Source organism: Canis lupus, chromosome 34 (genome assembly GCF_048164855.1).
Source record: "Canis lupus baileyi chromosome 34, mCanLup2.hap1, whole genome shotgun sequence".
NCBI classification, from domain to species: Eukaryota; Metazoa; Chordata; class Mammalia; order Carnivora; family Canidae; genus Canis; species Canis lupus.
This window is the reverse complement of record NC_132871.1, coordinates 11234838-11250554: the sequence shown is the minus strand read 5'-3', so window position 1 is coordinate 11250554 and position 15717 is coordinate 11234838.

The following is a 15717-nucleotide window of genomic DNA, read 5'->3' as shown; positions in this document are numbered from 1 at the left end:
CATTACTGGTCTACTCATTACCTAGCAAAACTAAAAATATGAAACACCCTCCAGCCCAACAAATACACTACAGAGAGGTGAATTCTTTTCCAACTCTAAGGAAGACCTAATAAGATGATAATAGCAATTGATGCCATTTGGACTCTGCCATTAAAATAACAGAAACATCTGCCCTTTCGAGCTAGAAGTTGAGAATGTGATTGTTTATTTGGCACTGAATGTTTCTTCATCATGGCTCTTTGGAAGCTGCACTCATCCCCTGTGGCCTCTGGCTGGCTCTGGAATGCCATCTTGGCTCACCGTAAAACCTAAGAGGACATCTCAGATCTTGCCCCTGCTTGTCTTCCCTTCCCAACACCTGTTACCAAGCCATTTTGTTGGCAGGAGAAAGGTGGGGTGGTCAGTGTAAAGGGCAAATAAAGTTACTGTCATCACTGTGGCTGAATAAGAAGTAGGAAAAGCTGAGCAGCATTTCCTAAAGAACGTCTCAGTCCTCCCTTGTGATCACCTGCATTGAAGGGTTATTTCCTGTGATTTGCAAACTTTCTCTCTCTCTTTTCCCCCTCCCACCCCCCCACCGATTTCCCATGCAGTCCTCATCATCTCTTGGTGCAACCAGAGAAAACATGTCTATCCGATGCAATAAAATCAAGAGTCACAAGCTTAGGAAAAGCAGTTACAAAATCAGATGGCTTCATGGATATTTCTGGCATTTGGATACATCTTTATGGATCTAGAACCTGTACAAAAGAAAATGGTTCGCTGATCAGGTCTTATACTGGCATGAAAAATTTCATCCCAGGAATGTGCTCAGAATTATAAGAATGAACCTAAGTTTTTTCTTGGATTGGGCCATATTTAATAATCTAGTAGATATTATATCAGATGATGTTAGATTTTTGTAGTAATTCAAGGTAACTCCTTCAATGAGTTGATTGGGGAAGGGAACAGGGGGTGAACTATTGCAAATATGTTTCCTCATCTATCTACCCTAATACACGAAGTTCAACCATTAAAATATTCCCTTTGGCCTTAGTCGGCTCAGGCCGCATAATAAGATACCACAGATGGGTGGCTTAAACAACAGAAACGTATTTCTCACACTTCTGGAGACTGGGAAGTCTAACATCAGGGTGCCGGCAACGTAGACTTCATTCTGAGGCTTCTTCTTGTGACTAGCAGGTGGCAGGAATCTCACTGAGTACTCACATGCTCAGGGTATGTCTGCGGTGGGTGGCGGGGAGCTCTCTGGGGTCTCTTATAAGGGCACTAATCCCATGATAAGGGCCCCACTCTCATGACCTCATCGAACCCTAGTTTTCTTCCAAAGGTTTCAAATACCATCATACTGTGAATTAGAACTTCAAGATATGAATTTGAGGGGAGGATCTCCAACATTCAGTCCATAACACCTTTGAATTATGAGACCATATCCACAGTATCTTTTAAAATAAAACAGTTCAATTATTTAATACCTATTTTTATAAAGTTGAAGGGTGTTTTTTTTTTTTTTTAATTTGTTTTCCAGCTATTATCACAGCAGATGGATCAGGGAATGGAGACATAATATGCAACAGCAAAAAAAAAAAAGCATTAAATACCTAGGCTTGGAAGACCAGGCAAAAAAGAAAAACAAAAAAAAAAAAATTGTGATTTAAGAGGTGTCTGGGTGTCTTTGTTGGTTAAGTATCTGCCTTCAGCTCAGGTTGTGATCTCAGGATCCTGGGATCGAGTCCCACATCTGGCTCTCTGCTCAGCGGGGAGTCTGCTTCTTCCTCTCACTCTCCCTCCCTCTCTTCCTCTGTCTCTCTCATTCTCCCTCTCTCTCAAATAAAGTCTTTAAAAATTTTTTTAGAATTATGATTTAAGAATGTCCCCGAGGCTGGCACCCATAAGATGTTATTAAGCCGTTCATTTTCTTTGTGGTAGTGAACTGCACACACTAGGGGCAGGCAGGTCATGAGCTGGGTGCAGGGGATAAAGCTGCACCAGACCCCTGTCACCGCAGACTTTAGGGACAGTGAGCAAGTCGGACCTTTAAGCGAGTACGATTCATGCGATGTTAGGGTGCTGTGCCCAAGGCGAGTCTGGGGTGGAGCAGGAGCAAATGAGAGGCCCCCTCTACATGGGGGCTCAGAAAATACAGAGAGGAGACTAGACTTAGAGTGACTCTATGTGAGAAAGGTGTCCAGCAGGGCCACGGAGCCGGAAGGGAGAAGGATGTGGCAGGTGCAGTGTCAGAGTGCAAGCTGCCCGAGCCAGGAGCCCGCAGCCCCGTGAGCGCTGGGTCCACACCTGTCTTCAGGGCTACACAGTGAGCTCCTGAAGGGTCAGATCAACACGGTTCAGTGTTGCATCACCTGCAGCATTTTGCATATAGAAATTACTCTCTATAACATATGGCCTGCACCCGGAAAACCGGCTCGGGCTCCGACCTGAAGTCCACCCCCACCTTAAAGTGCCGCAGAACTGTGTCCAGAAAGATCTCCAGGAATGAGGGCGAGAATGCAGTCTCCTGCGTGCGCACTGTCCCCTGACTGCTTTCCCTCCCCAATACCTGAGGCTTCGCGGTACAAGCATCTGTCCTAAGGACTCCAAAAACAGAATTTGCAATTGGGTTGGAGCCTTCAGGGCAGGTCCCACGATCAAGTGGAGGCAGCATGTGCAATGGTTTTCCCAGGAGGCAGGTGGAAAAGGGGAAGGGGGATGAGGTGGGGAACCACCCAGTGATGGAAACGGGGGGGCGCCGCAAAACCGCTCTTCGCTTTCTGCTGTATTCGTTAAATGGCCTTTATTGTTTGGGTTGAGGAAGGTCAATTAATCACCCAAAGTGTTATCTGACAGTAATTCACCATCAGCAGCGACAAGATATCCATAAGAGCTCAGGACAACAAAAGGTTTTGTTTGGTTGCTTTTTTGTTTGGTCGCCTGTTTTCTCTTTCCACACACCATTGAAAAAGGAGTCATTGGCATGTCATATTTCCTTTTACTGTTTCGTTAGTGATTTTTGGCACCAAGGAAGAGGGGGGAGAAAAATAGGAGGGAAGGGCCGCAGCTCACCTAGGCGGACCCAAGGGTCATTCATACAGCCCCGCTTCCAAGGCGGATTCATCTCCCGACAAGGCGATCATCTCCCGACAAGGCGCTCCAAAGTTTTAGGACCAACCCTGGTGAGAAAGGACAGAAGAAAGGTAGACTGCGTGGGCCATTCCCCAGCCTGAACTGAGCCTAATAAACCCCAGAATTGGTGAAGAGTAAAAAGGAGGGTTACTAACCTGAGGTCCCTTTCTGGGTTACAGGGGGAAATTAACACCTGTGTTTGAGATCCACCCCCGCCCCAGTACTTTCCACACCCTGCAAAGACCTTAAAAACAAACAAACCAACAGGCCTATGTTCTTTTATTTAATGCAAGCTTTGGCATTAATGTTCCTGCCATAAACAGGAGGAGATGTCCCCAGTGTCTGGATCCTCCACAGACAGAGGCTCTAAGTGTTCCCAGGACTGTCTCACGTGGTCCTTCTCTGCCTCCCACATGCTCCTCCCCACCCCCTCGGCAATGTGGGCCTTGTTGCTAAGTCTTCCTGTACATCTGTGCACCCCTGTGAAATACAAACCTTTTGGTATTGGGGTCTTCTCAGATCATTCCCAGGGAAGGTTCTAGTGGAGGCAGCAACCAGGCCTTCCAGCCCGATTGCTACAGGGCTGGGGTCTCCTAGCTGGTTCTTCCCTACGGACAGCGATCTCTGGCTCTAGCCTCAATGTTCTCTGTCTGCTATGATGATAAACCATAGGTCTTGGGTTCCTTTTGTGAGACGGGTCACATCTTGTTTGCAATAAAAGATATGAATGGGTTCCTTTCAGCATGTAGACAGGGTGCCACCCCGCTGCACACACCTGCTTCCTCAGCTCCCGGAGTTAAGGATGCCACCGTTTAACCACTTCCCCTTCAGTCTGGGTTGGGGAGGATTGTCGAAGGTTCTTGTGGTCTTGGGACTGTCTCTCCCTTTCCTGCCCTCAAGGCAGTCAGGCTCACCTTCAGTAGTTCTAGGGACAGAAACCTCCAAAGACAGCTCTCTCTCCTCTTGTTCTTGGCTCTGCAAGGATCTTCATTAAACAGAGTCAGAATATTTTTCTGTAATGTGCAGTCATTTGTTCCAATATTGCCTTCTGGAATAACACATCATGAATATATTTGCTTGCACGTCATGGTCCCCTGAAGGCATTCCTTACAGCTCATTCCTTGCCTCCTCATCACACCGTTTTCCTCTCCAAGCCAAATACCACTTGTCCCTTCAACTGTTCTATAATAAGACTTCCAGACTCCTTACCCTTCTGGGGTAAATTTGCCCCCTTTGAGAATGTTTCATGTTGTAAATACCCACTGAGACGGTTTTTTCCAGAAAAGAACTAATAGCCCATGTGCAATATGACCAACACAAAGAGGTCACCACGATTCTATTCTCCTCTAACCCGGCTGCTAGACCACAAGTGGCCCAAAGTCCCTAGGGTTTTATTCATCCCACAAATGTATCTTGGCTCTGTTGCATGCTGGGAAGAGCAGCTGCCTCTGAAGGATGGGGGTGGTGCGGGGCGGCGGGGACACATAGTCTCTCTGGAAAAAGTCAGCTCTGGTCTTCTCTGCTCATTAGAAACACCACCAGTGCCCACTGGTGCCACTCAGCTCCCGTACTTCTTAACAGCAGCCAACGTGGTTTTTGATCAGAAGTTTTAGAAGACTACAAAAGAAAGATGGAGAAGAACTGAGCACTCATAGGGGACTTGATCCATCAGTCTAGCCAGTGTGCTGTGAGACCATTCCTGGGGTAAACAACCACAAATTCATGTAGCACCAGCCACAGGTATTGTGTAAATGAAACTGTAGTGAGTTTCTACTGTTGTCTTCCCACCGCTTCACTACAGAACAGGCGAATCCCTTATCTACTGGTTGCTAAGAATAGTAATTGGGAGGGAGAGCTATACCAAGGCCACAGCAATGAAAATGGAGTTGGATTTATTTTTTAAAATTATTTTATTTATTTATTCATGAGAGACACACAGAGAGAGGCAGAGACATAGGCAGAGGGAGAAGCAGACTCCCCACAAGGAGCCCAATGCGAGACTTGATCCCAGGACCCCGGGATCACAACCTGAACCGAAGGCGGACGCTCAATCATTGAGTCACCCAGGCACCCCTGGAGTTGGATTTAGAAAAACTACCCAGAGCTATGAAGGAGGTGGGACTGAAGAGCCACATGAATTTTTCCTTTGTGCTCACATTGTCTGCATTGCATCTGCCAGGGCTGGGCACTCAGGAAATGCTTCCTGGGAGAACGGATGGACAGAAGGACAGCAGCTGTGAGGGTCTGAGAGGAGCCAACTGAAAGATAGAAACGAAACAGGTGGCCATAGGACAGAACTGACTTTCAATGCCCCTCGCCCCCATGACCGGGGTGGGGAGGGAGCAGCTGAGAAGCAAGACAGGTGTCAGCAGCTGGAGTCAGGAAGGTAAGGAACAAGTCGGGCAGCCAGTGGCTGTGAGGCTTGACTGCATCACCTGGGGAGTTAAAAAGAACAATCCTGACACCCAAACCCTATTGCCAGAAATCTGGGCTCTGGTGTTTCATGTTTCTGGTTTTTTTTTTTAACTGTAATATATATGTAGCATAAAAATTCCATTTTGGCCATTTTTAAATGTACAGTTCAGTGGCATTAAGTGCAGCCACAGTGTTGTGTGACCATCACCACCATCAGCTCCAGAACTTTCTCATTCCCCTCAACTGAAACTCTGTGCCATGAAATGCTCACTTGCCATTCCCCTTCCCCCCTGCCCCTGGCAACCACCATTCCACTTTCTGTCTATGAATGGACTTTCCTAGGATGGCCTAGAATGGACCCCATTCTAGGCCCCTCAGCACTGGTTTTGTTTTAAAGCTTCCTTGATGATTTCGATATGTAGCCACCATTGAGAACGATGATGGTCCAATGCTGGCTGTTTCAGCCATGTGGACATGAAGGGTCCCCGGGTCATGCTAGTCCTTGTGGAGAGGAAGAAGATTATGAGGCACGTAGTCTTCAGGAAATGTGCTGCATGGGTGGGGAGGGGAGGTGACGAGATGATAGAAATCGGGGAGGGAAAAGGACCTCAGGGGCCTCAAAGAAGCCAGGTTTTTAACGGGGCTCAAGCTGAGGGCCGGAAGTATGCACCAAAATGGGGTAGAGATTTAAACCCAGTCTGATGGCAAAGTCCAGCCTTTTTCTGCTATGCCAGTGGTTCAACTCATTAACAACTCTTTATTGAGTATCTCTGCTAAGCAATGCATAAATTTCCTGTTCATGTGGAGTTTCTGTGCTGTCAAGAAATCAGATAATATTCATAAAAATACATAATTAAGAATTTCAGGTTGTAAAATGAAACAGGAACAAGGTAGTGAGTGAACTGGAATTGGCAGAAAGGCTTCTCTGAGAAGATGATCCTTAAGGAGATGCCTGAATGATGAAACACAGGCTGTCATGTCAAAGGAGTTCAGCAAGCACAAAGGCCCTGAGACAGAAACAAGCCTGCTGTGGTCAAAGGCTAGAAGAGAAAGCTGGGGCAGCTTGCTCATGGAGAGTCAGAGAAGGAGCCATGAACCAAGGTAGCAGGAGCCAGATTGAGGGCTTGCAGGCCAACATAAGAAATTTGGGATCAATTGTCCCCGTGACCCTAAGATGAGATTGGCTGATCTAAGAAGGAGTAGGGTAGGAGTGGAGGCGGGGAGACCAGGGGTCATGAATGCAGTAGCCCAGAGGACAGTGGCGTTGATTTAGACTAGGATGGGTGGGGTAGCAGTGGTGAGAAGGAGTAGAATCATAGTTTCCTTCAGAGACAGAACCAATGTAGGATTTGAGGGCTAGAGGAATGACTCTTAAATTTTGGTGAGCATCTAGATAGATAAGGGTCTTATTTACTGAAGGAAGAGGAGATTTGGAGGGGATAAAATATTCTGTTTTTGGCAAATTATGTTTGAGATTCTTGTTAGACATCAAGTGGAGATGTCCAGAAAAGTGTTGGGTATACAAGTCCAGAATCAGAAGACAGGTCTAAAGATACAGACATGTGGGGGACTTGGGAATCACCTGGAGATCTGTTTAAAATGGTGATTCCCAAGCTCCTCCCATCAGTGATTCCCTAGGTCCAGGGTGGATGGAATTTGCACCTCTAATTAGCTCCCCAGATGGTTCTGGAAAATCCCACACTCTACCCTTCTACTTCCGCTGGTTGACAGTAATCCATTAAGCAACTCGTTAGCTACTTAACTTTATATTTTTCCATCTTATTCAGATATTTTCATTCCTTTTACATTAAAAATGCAATATTAAGTCATTTTATGTTAATGTTATATATCATTACCAATAATATATTCTAATGTAACATTATATTTATTATATGATATTTCTCTCAGTCTGTTCAGACTGCTATAACGAAATATCGTAAGTTGGGTAGCTTAAACAACAAACGTTTATTTCTTGCAGTTCTAGAGGCTGGAAGTCCAAGATCAAGGTGTGGGCAGATTGAGTGCCTGGAGAGGACCTGCTTCCTGGTTCATAAACAGCTGTCTTCTCGTTGTCCTCACACAGAAGACACAGGGAGCTCTCTGGGACACCAATCCCATTCGTGAGGGCCCTGCCCTCATGACCTAATCACCTCCCAAAGGCCTCAGTTCCAATTACCATCATACTAGGGGTTAGGTTTCAACATATGAATTTGGGGGGCGCGGTAGGAAAGGATATTCAGTCCATGGCAATAATCATATATTATATAATATGTAAAATGCCGACTAATAATGTTTTAATTTAATGATATAATTATTATATATAAACCTATTTCCCATATTTGTCTATCTTTTTCATAAAAAATATGAAGGAAATTAAATGCCCTTTAGGAAAGTAGGCATATTTTATCTGTGTAATTCCCTTCTCTGTCCAATTTCTTTTCTTCATTTTTTTATTTACGATTTTATTTATTTATTGATGAGAGACACAGGGAGAGAGGCAGAGACACAGGCAGAGGGAGAAGCAGGTGCCCTCCAGGGAGCCTGATGCGGGAATTGATCCCAGGCCCCAGGATCACACCCTGGGCTGAAGGCAGACGCTCAACCGCTGAGCCACCCAGGTGTCCCCTCTGTCCAATTTCTAACTTTAAAAAAAGAGAAGAGAAAGAAGGAGGAAAGAAAGAAGAATGGCCAGAGGGAGGGAGGTGAGAAGGTTGGTTGCACTGAATTATTCTCATGAATCCATATAGTTGCCTAATAAACAAGCCTTTTCCTACTTCTAAAGGCTCACACAGCATTTCAGACTGTGTTCCAAAATTAGAGAGGCCATCAGCAGTTCTGTATTTGTCAGAATTCCCTTTTTTGAAATCAGGACGGCCCTGTCCTCCAATCTTTGCCACCTCTGCCATCCTGCACGATTTCTCAAGAACGCCAGAGCAGGTGTATCACCCCCACCGCCTTGGCGAATTATCGCCCATTGGTGCTCTGGTGCCACCAGCGGGGCCCGAACACCTGGGTCTGTGCTGACTCCCTGAGCCAGCCTGCTGGCCTCCCGGGACCCCCCATTCTTATCCTATTTTTTATTCCTTCCCCCCAAATAAACTCACATACACACACACAGACACATACACCCATGTGCGCAGGCAAGAAATAACCACCAGAAGCGCCCAACAGTTGGCATCCATAGCCCCCAAGCAAGAATATGATTCTCTGTATTTCATGGCTTGGCTGGTATTTTCCTACATCATCAGAAATTCCACACTTCTAGAGACACACCCTTTGGAAATGTTGTGTCTGCTTTTATCTGTGGCAAATAAATAAATAAATAAGAAAAAGAAAAAGAAAAAAAAAAGAAAAGAAAAAGAAAAAGTCTCCAGGAGCCACACCTCTCAGGGCAGGTTTTTTTTTGTTTTGTTTTTGTTTTTTAATCCAGGTTCAGCTTTATTCTGAATTAATCATCTATCAAGGATACACGTCAAAAGGGTAGAAAAAGATGAAGGAGCCAATCAAAAAAAAGTTCCCTGGCAAGTGGGAGGGACAGCATATGGTGGGGAGCCCTGTTTGGGGAAGGAAATGTTGTCCAGGTCATGGATGCCTTTTTTGTCAAGGATTCCAACACTGAAGGTTGGCAGATTGAGGACGAGCGTTCCTGGAGCTCCTGCAGACATTTCCTAGGGCGCTCCACGGCCCTCTCCCGAGGGATGGGTGGTGTGTAGTATTGGTCCAGGATACTACACACCTACACACCAGGATAGCACCCTCCCATCCCCCCCTGTCATTTCGGGGCCTTGCTGTGTGCAGCACACTCTCCCAGGGCCACTCCGGAGGTCCTAGGACAGGCCCGGCTGCCCTGCGACAGGTGCCCCACTCAGCAGGTGCCCCTTTCATTTTGCTCCCCATGGACCAAGACCTCCTTTCCAGCGTGCCTTCTCGCTTCTTTCACCTTACAAGGTTGGGGGGTGGGGTGTCTCTGACTTCCCTGGGGCGTCCTTTGCCTTGTGCTGCTTCTGCAGCCCCAGCTCCGCTGCCGCCCCGGGCATTGCAGCGTGGGCCGTGCAACCCTCTTTCCACGGGGTGTGCATATCTGTCTAATGTTCCCTCTAACCTCCAGCCTCCTACACACAACTATCACCAAAGCACATGTTTTAAGGTATCCTGATCTCGGGGGGGCGGCGGGGGGGAACATGCAGAAACTGTTACGGGACGACTGACGGGCCAGCTCTGGGCCGGGCGGCCAGGGAGCCTTGCACGCCGTGGCCAGCGGTCCGCCGTTGGGATTGCTGCTCAGGTGAGGTCAGGGGAGACACGACTCAGGGCCAGGGCTACTGACCTCAATATCTCCCCACGGCTGCCTTAATGATGGAGATAAAAGGAATTCTGGAAACAGAGTTCCGGGAGTTTTTGTGATAGAATAAATGATGGTGGTGAATAGGGACGTGGACTCGTCATTAAAAGTGGCATGTTTATGGGGTGCTGACACAGTTTACGGGGTGCATGCCTTCGAGTACCAGCCAGATCCATGCTTTTCCTAATGTTTTTAGCCTTTTCCCAGAGGTTTGGACAACACAGCTGTGATGAAGCTGCCAGGGGAATTCCTCTGCTTGAGGGTTGTTTTTATATTTAACCACTGGCCCCGGCCACCGCTAGCATTCCAAGTGTGAGAGGGCTTGCTCTTTAGTTGTGATCCTGGGACCAGGACGGCCACATCACACCACCCCGGGGGCCTCACTCACATGGTGTTCTCTGTCGTGTTTCAGAGGGTGGGAATGGGTCCCCCGCCAGGGGACCCCAGCCTTACCCTACACCTCTCATCCCACCTCTTACCATTACACAATCACACACCAGTCAGCTGCTGAGCTCACAAGCACTTTGCCCCAGAGAGCACAGCATCATGATTCGAGTCCTACAAGGCAGCTGTAACACTGACTTCCGTGGAGATGGCATTTTATAGCCTACCAGGTGCACCTGGCTGCTGCACACATCTCAAAAAATCCCCGAGTGGCAGGGACCATAAAGTAGGCACAACTTTATCCACCTTCTATCCAGAGAGCTCCAGCTCCGGCAATCCTCATTCAAATAGAGTTCCATGGCCTTGGGCCTGTCGAGTTCTCTTTCCATAACCCCCAGCTGCCAAGTTGGGTCTAGTTGAACGCAGAACCCTGACTTCTATTTTTAGATCAAGCCTGTTAAATCCCTGCTTTCTGGAATTCCACGGCTGATGTTTTCATCCCTTAATTTGGATTTGGGCTTTTTATTAATAAGGAAATTCATGACTTTGCCACTGTTCTCTTCCTTAGTCTCTATATTAAGACCTCTAGGACTCTGTGTAACAAAAACCCAGTTTGAGCTAGCTCTTTTACGAAAGGGGCCGTTCTGAAGTATCTCACTGAGCTCAAAGTATAGAATGTAGCTGGATCTCAGAAAAAAGCTGGAAGGAAGAACTGGTCTCTGCCCTTTCTGTGTACATGTTTTATTCTTCCCTAAAGTCCATGGTCTTTCACTGCCTCTCAGTCCTTATGCTAAGGCATGATCCCCAAGACCTCCAGGGATTTAGGTTTTGAAATGCAGTTGCTTCAAGAAAGTCCACTTTTCCTTCTGTCCTAACACCAATTCTCTCTCTGGGAAGTGAGAACGTGGCCCAGCTTTGGTCACGTGTCCACCACTGCACAACTCCGGTACAGCTTGACTGAGCAAGTCATGTTGCACACATATAACCCTGTAGCAGGCCCCAAAAAACAGGAACCAGGAAGAGGTGGAAGTGGGGGAGGGGAACTGACAAGATCCTCACGGTGGGTGGGAAACATTCCTTTTTTTTTAACATTGTTTTTAAATTTTTATTTATTATTTATGATAGTCACACAAACACAGAGAGAGAGGCAGAGACACAGGCAGAGGGAGAAGCAGGCTCCATGCACTGGGAGCCCGACGTGGGATTCGATCCCGGGTCTCCAGGATCACGCCCTGGGCCAAAGGCAGGCGCCAAACCGCTGCGCCACCCAGGGATCCCAGGTGGGAAACATTCCTGACAAAACCCCTGACCTTCGTGCTCAGGCTGTTCCTATATCAGGCCGGTATCCCTGAGCAAAGCCCCATCCAAATCCCTACTTCAGTTGCTGGGCTGGAGCCTCTTGCGTGTCCATATCACCTGCCCCTCCATGCCCCATTAGTCTATTTCTCCCAGTACTAGCTGAACTCCACATTCTCTCTGACCAAGCACTCAGACCACCCACAAAAGGACTTCATATTCATCTCTGCCTTCCCAGGCCTACCTTCCACCACTGGCTTTGTATCACCAGAGCCGCTGGGCCATTGCTCGGTGCATTCTCTGCAGCCCCAGCCAACAGGAGTGGGACTATGAGACGCCAGCCCCATCAGCCTCTTCCTGCCCCGCCAGCCTGAGGTCATTATTTTCATCTTGTTCTTCAATCAGTCCTTCTCCTCGGGGTCTTCTTTTTCACTTTCCTCTCTCTGTACTCACTTCATTCTCTACCTACCTCCATCTCTCCCCTTTGCCATTTTCTCATATCACTATTGCCTTGACTCTCTAGCCCGCATTAACATCTTTCTACAAATACATTTGGGGAGAGCAATTAGTGTTCACAACATACTCAACAAGGGAAGACAGAGAAATGCCCTTAGAAGAAAATAATTTTCAAAATAAACTATGTTAATAAAAATTTCAAAGATTCCAATTTTAGTCAACCTTTACAAATTGGTAATAAAATTAATTTGAAAGATAAGTGCATAAGATACCCAATACATTTTTAAAAAGATTTTATTTATTTATTCCCGAGAGACACAGAGAGAAGCAGAGACATAGACAGAGGGAAAAGCAGGTTCCTCATAAGGAGCCTGATGTGGGACTCGATCCCTGGACTGGGATCACGCCCTGAGCCAAAAGCAGACACTCAATTGCTGAGCCACCCAGGCATCCCACCGATACATTTTTGAAAATGAAATATAATGAGAGGAGGATCCAGACTATCAGAATCAAATATATTTTAAAGGAACTGTGGCTAAAACAACATGGTGTTGGTAGGGATATATTAATGGAACAGAGAACACAGAAACAGATCCATGAATGCATGGGTGTTTACTGACTTAACTATAGCCTTTAAATTTAGTAAGGAAAAGAGGATTGACATTAAGTAATGTGGAGGCCATTAATAATCATTTGGAAAAATAAGACTCTTATACATTTCATTCATGTAAGGTACTGATTTATTAAAGGTTTCAACATTTAAAAAAACAGATAATAACTGGAAGTAAATATAGGAGATATGCTTATCGTCTTAGGTGGGAGACATCTTTCTTATCAGGGCACAAAGGTAGAAAATCATAAAAGACAAGATTGATAGACTTTATGTTCCAAATATAAAATCTGTGTAGGATAGAGCATACATACCATGGGGTTGAAAATAAATAAAACACTTAGGAATTTATTCCCAGCTTCTATCATGAACATAATAAATAAAAATTAGTTTTGAATTAATAAAGATGAAAACTCTGATAGAAAATAGGACATGGATATGAAGAAAGACTAGTGAAAAGAAAAAACACATATATCAGATGAAAAGATTCCCCACATTATGACTAATCCAAGAATAGCAAATGAAACCAGCTTGTCATTTTTATGGGAGCGCCCATGAAAGAGGAAAGGATGAGCTGAAACAACTGAAATGATGAGTCCCCATGTTGGGATGCAGAGAAACAGCACTCTCTGGGATTATTGGTAAAACTGGAAAGGACACAAGTTTAAGGCAATTTTCTACCACATATCAATTTTTCAAACTGATAATTGTAAACATTTCAATCCCACTTTTAGGAATTTATCCTGCAGGAATACTCTCATTAGCATCTAAAGATACATGGATGGACCAAGATGTTCTTGGAAACATTATTTATAAGAAGAAGAAACTCAAGGCCATTTTACTGCTCACTGGTAGGGGAACAGCAAGTAAAGTATGGTCAACTATGCCATGGAATGCCCTAGAAGAGTTAAAAAGATTGAAACAAAGGAGTACTCACTTCCACAGAAAAGTATCCATGATATATTATTAAATTAAAAAGATAGCCATAAAACAGCATGTATAGTATTATTCCACTTATGTGAAATAATAATGTATTTGAGTATTACTAGCAAAAAGCCTGAAATGATATACTTCAAGCTGTTAAGAGTGGTTATCTTTAGAGGGTGAAATTATGTATTTACTTTATCAATCTCTATTATTCAAACGTTACATGACAAGCTTATATTCCATCTCTATTCAGAAAAAAAAAAAAACTTTTAAATATCCACTGGACCAGTGCCCCTGCCTCTGGCCAGAGTCTACCATGGCACCTGTCAGGATCTTAAATCCAGTGATATATGTGTGGAATCATCTTTCAATGGCTAAATCTGGATTGTCCTTCAAATCTGCCAAATTCCACAAAGATGCAAAAATAACCATTCAAATAAATGATCCTTCTAGTGGAGTTGAAAGAGTTGCGCTGCAAATAGCAAGACCAAATGACCAAGTATCACGTGGGATAATGCCAATACTTTTTTTTCCCCACTTCGTTCAGGAATTGTTAAAAACAGCATGCCTGTGTGTGTGTGCACGCATGTGTATTCGAAGTGGCCCTAGGAGGGTCTTTCATTTATCCTTAAAAGTCAAAGATAGACTTCACAAGCCAGGAATCTTGTATCATGCACCTGAACTAACATCTCAGGCCCGGGTCAAAAGGAAAACCGACTGATGGTTGGCATCCTTTCAAGGGCTTTTCAAATGATGCCAAATAATTAGAAAGAGATCCTGTTAAAGGCACTCAGACACAACCTCCCTGGGGAGAGAAGGTGGGGGTGGGAGGGTGGGAGTGAGGACAAAGATCCTACCCTCCAGTCCCCACCCCCACTTTTGATTTTGTCATCAGTTGTTCTTTATTAGTGTGGGCTCTCTTTTTTTTCCAAGGAAATTTATCTAATTTAATTGCAAAACACGCGAGACGGGCAATCCATCTTGCCCCGCTGCCCATATAAACAATGCAGAAGGGTGGGCTGTGGGCTCCAGCTTCATCTCTGGCAGAGCCCGTCCACTTTCAAATTAAAGGAATTATAGGGGAAACATGGTAACCACAATTAAGATATTTTTAGAAACATAAAATCCTCCGGAAAACATGACACTAATACTGGTATTATGATTGAAGTTAGGAATTATGGTTATTAGAAGCTTTGCAGTTTATGTGCCTCATAAATCTAATCGCCTCACACATCCACTGATGCTGCTGCTATATTTACTGCAGACATCTATGATGATAGACAGTACCTTTGAGAAGGGCCAGATAAACAAAATATTTTACATACTCCAGCTTCTCGGTGTCTAATGGATTCATATCATGGAGAGAAAAAGGCTTCATTAAAGGGACGGCACCAGATGCTGAGAAGCCGATTTACCACGGAGATTTGATCTGAGTTATGCTCTCTTGTTTAATGGGAATGCTGCTGCTCCCCTCCTGGAACCCTGAGGACAGAATGGACAGGGAGGGGAGCCAAGGAGTGTCAGGGTGAAGGGGAGGAGATGGGTAAACTGACAACTCTGTAGGTACAAAACTTCCCCTGGCAACTCAGAAACCTCTGGAAGAAATGTTATGTAAAATATGATGGCATGTGTTATGTGTCCAAGATTGTTAGGAGCATCCATTGTTATTGGGTAAATATCGTAGGGAAGAGTGAATTTCACAGCGACCCCCCAATTCTCCTCCCCTGATGTGGCTATACTTAGGGACTTCAAGGGACCTTGAAGAGGAAGAGGAATGAGTAGGAAGTTATACCCGCCAGATCACCAGTAGGGAGAGGAAACAATGTTAGCTTGTCTTGACCTCTGGGCGTTCCTTGAAATTATATGCAACCCTCACTGTCGAAGTCCTAATCTCAAAAATTAAAATTTATGCTTGAGGATATGTATTACTATGTAGGAAGTGGCTAATTAGGAACATTTTAAAGGCCATGAGCTCCTTCCGATTTTTTTTTCCAGAGCATTAATGCAGAAATAGTGCCACAGTGGTTAAGATATCATCAGTGATTTTCACTGCATTCCAACTCCCAAGCATCCTCCACAAAAATCTACTGGATTGTCTAGACTGACTATGGACAGACATCACAACCTTGTCTTAGATTCTTAATAGCTCCTAATAGAATGGCCCTTT